The sequence below is a fragment of the Asparagus officinalis genome, chromosome 8 (assembly GCF_001876935.1).
Source record: "Asparagus officinalis chromosome 8, Aspof.V1, whole genome shotgun sequence".
NCBI classification, from domain to species: Eukaryota; Viridiplantae; Streptophyta; class Magnoliopsida; order Asparagales; family Asparagaceae; genus Asparagus; species Asparagus officinalis.
In genome coordinates this window covers 17,351,213-17,354,731 of record NC_033801.1, presented here as the reverse complement: position 1 = coordinate 17,354,731, position 3,519 = coordinate 17,351,213, and the positions used below count along the sequence as shown (strand labels likewise).

At 40.0% G+C, this 3,519-nt stretch overlaps 1 long non-coding RNA gene across 1 annotated transcript in view; it reads right to left on the bottom strand.

The window, feature by feature from the left end:
* Positions 1,959 to 3,519, bottom strand: part of LOC109851586 — a 6,127-nt gene continuing 4,566 nt past the window's right edge. The window contains exons 3-4 of the long non-coding RNA XR_002249898.1: positions 2,491 to 2,531; positions 1,959 to 2,402 (exon numbers count right to left, since the gene is read on the bottom strand). This is a non-coding gene — a long non-coding RNA (uncharacterized LOC109851586). The remainder of the gene's footprint in view (positions 2,403 to 2,490; positions 2,532 to 3,519) is intronic.

Genomic DNA, 3,519 nt, shown 5'->3' with positions numbered 1-3,519 from the left:
GGATCTTGATGATAGATTTTAAATGTCTAAATTCGTTGTCTTCTGTTCTATGACTTTGTATAAATGTTAGATTTACATTAATAGAGAAATCATCGAGTTTGATTGTGATTTGAAGCCGACAGAAACCCTAACTGGGCTTCTGTCTGCTTCACGGTCGACCGCGGTCAACCACGGTGGACGCGGCGGTCGACCGCTCTGAGATGTTTCCAGCAGAAAAGTTTCTGCTCTTTGAGCGGTCGACCGGCATGATCTCAGCGGTCGGCCCCCCTCAGTTTTGAGCCCAGTAAATCTCGGCTCTGTGAGCGGTCGACCGGAGTGGTCTCTGCGGTCGACCGCCGCACAGTTTTGTGCCTGTTGACTTTTTGTTGACCTTTTCGCGTGTTCGAGAGATCACCTCGTTTATCTCCCACTAGTTTGTGATGTTAGTGACTTATCTACACATGTGGTTTGACTTTTGACACAAATTTAGACTCGCACATCGAAACACGTGCAAGATTGGGATATGTATATCTTTCCACATATACTAGTGACAATTTCGCCTCTTTGTTCATAGTCCATGTGTTGGGTATACATTATTATTAATCCATGTGTTGGATACTTATCATCTCAGTCTATGTGTTGGACATGTATTTTATTCAGTCCATGTGTTGGACAAGCATTACCTTTAGTCCATGTGTTGGATATTTTTGCTAAACCTTGAGCATGTTTCACATTTGAGTTTTGAGCACGACATATTGATAAAGTTTGGACATGATAGCTACCTAGGCTGGGCATGACACTTATTGTAACTTTGCACCTTTGACATAACTGTGATTATTGGTAGAGATGGGATTGTTGTCTTTTCTTTATTGTTCATGTGTTAGACTCCGGGTTTGGTACTTAGGGATTTTCAATTTGAGATACAAGGTATATACATGAGGGTTTCCTTGTTTGGATTATTTCGCTCGACGTACCTATGCTCGTGTTGAAATTTCCTAAGTACTAAAATCTATTATTCTTAGGAAAATTGACTATATATATATATATATTTTGTGATAACTGTATTTTCTTATACAACGAGCCCTCTTCCTTGGGGTTGGTTGTGATGTTGCTCGCTAGCGCTTTGACGCTCGTTGTCCCTCCCCCTTTCAGGTAACGAGCCAGGAGGCCGGAGAGTCGCAGGTTGATGGCGACACACCTTAGTGTTCAGCTATCTATTCTAGCTATGCTTTATTGTGAAGCTCCACTGTAGTTTTTGTTAGACATTCGATGACTATTTTGTAGGTGTTGTAAAGGCTGTATGCCTTATTTCTTTTACTCAGACATTTTATATTAGAGACTTGTTGAGAACTCTAGTTTATCTACTTCAGCCATTGACTATGTATTTCTGTATGCTGGATGATGAGATATCTATGTGTTGTTATTGTTTCATCAGTTATCACTTGTATTATCTTTTACTTGCTTTTGTACCTACACCCGTTGTTGACTCTACTAGAGAGATGTTAATTGTGATGATGAAACATGTTATTGCACGGTGTGGTGCATGGCAGGTTTGACATTCTTGGTTTCACCTTGGACTGCAGCCTTGTGTGAACCCAGTGGCGTCACAGTGAAGCCCTAGACGTCCAAACTGATCTACTCCTCCAATTAGCCCAAGCTCTGATACCACTTGTTGTGCGCGGCGGAAGCCATAACCAAACCGATGTTCTTCGAGGAACCAAAACAAACACCGAGATAAAGGCCAACCAAATCAAAATAACAGCACAAAACACAAACAACCAATTTTAACGTGGTTCGGCAAGTTGCCTATGTCCACGGGGTAAGAAGGATGAGGTTTTCACTAATAGAGAAGAAGAGTACAAACTGAGATTACAAATCACTCAAACCAACCAACTAGAAGAAGAGTACAAACTGAGATTACAAATCACTCAAACCAACCAACTAATCTCACCAACAAATCTCTAATTCTCTCCAATCACTCAAACCAACCAACTAATCTCACCAACAAATCTCTAATTCTCTCCAAACAAAACCCTAACTAATCGCTCAAAAAATATCTCTTTTTTGTGCTCCAAATAACCCCACAACAAACCTACCAAACCCTCAAAATCGAGTTCCTATTTATATCAAAACAAAAACTCAAACAGAACAGAAAAACCTAAACTGGGCCTGACCCGACTCGCGGTCGACCGTCGAACCCATCGCGGTCGACTGCAGAAAACGACAGAACCCAAAATAATCCTACAGGGTTTCGCGGTCGACCGCCGCGCTAGTCGACGCGATAGACCGCGAAAAGTCCAGAGACTTTTCCCTGTTTCGTGCATATTTGCGGTCGTCCGCCATGCCACTCGCGGTCGACCGCCAGGCACCCAAAACCTATTCTTCGTCTTTTCCTGCGGTCTTCATCGCTGTGTTCGTCATTTCTACAAGTTTCAAGTTTAGTGTGGGCTAAAAACAAAAATGATCAAATAAGCAAACAAAAGGGGAATATCTGTAACTCAAAATATTTACCATCCTTCAAGGAGACATACTGCTCCTTCCATTTGGGACCTCTTTAGAAACACAAAAAAGGAAACAAATTAGAATTAGGAAAAAAGGCTCCCACTCGAGATAGAGAGAGAGAGAGAGAGAGAGAGAGAGAGAGAGAGATTTTAAGGGAGAGAGAGATTTTAAGGAATGACATCGATATCTAGAATTCTACCCTTTGTTCTCCTGCTCCTGGTTGATGTTTCATGCTCTCATGCTGATGCAAAGCTCAATGACTGTTCTCCTGCTCCTGGTTGATGTTTCATGGTCTCATGCTGATGCTAAGCTCAATGACTCAGGTGCGCGCGTAGGAAAATTTTATGTTGGGTTTTCAATTTTTCTCAAATTTAAGAGGTAGCATTTTTTTGGTTTATCTTTATGCATGGCACATTTTAGTAAGGAATTGTTTATTGTTTATTATAATTTCAAGATGGGTTCTAGGGGGCAGGTGGTTCTTATTAGGCTTAATAGTGCTTAAATACTCTATAATTTCACCTATTCTGCATATACATATTTCTGCTTGTATTTGGTTGCACTTTGATACTCTGAAGTTTTTAAAATTTCACTTTGGTACCCCCTCAGATAAGCAATTGTGAGAACCCCCCTCCCCCCCTCCACCCTCCACCCTCCCCGGGAAAATTCTCATGCAACACTCATATGTTAATTTTAGAGCATTTTAATATTTATTTATTTACTAAATATATTGTTAAACCTATTAAGATCCTATTTTAAACCCCTACACCACCCCCCCTCCCAAAAAAAAAAAAATCTATGTTAAAATTGGTACATTTGCATCATCAAGGGTATGAAAGTGCAACTTTTCAAAACTTTATAGTGTTTAGGTGCAGCAAATACAAGTAGGCGTTTATGTGTGCATAGTAGGTGAAACAATTGGATATTTAAGTGCAATTAAGTATTTTTTTATAAATACAATTCAGCTTTTTTATGATATTGATAATGTTTGGCCAATTATTGTGAAAACAAATGTTTTTTCGTTTCTTTCATTATCGTCTT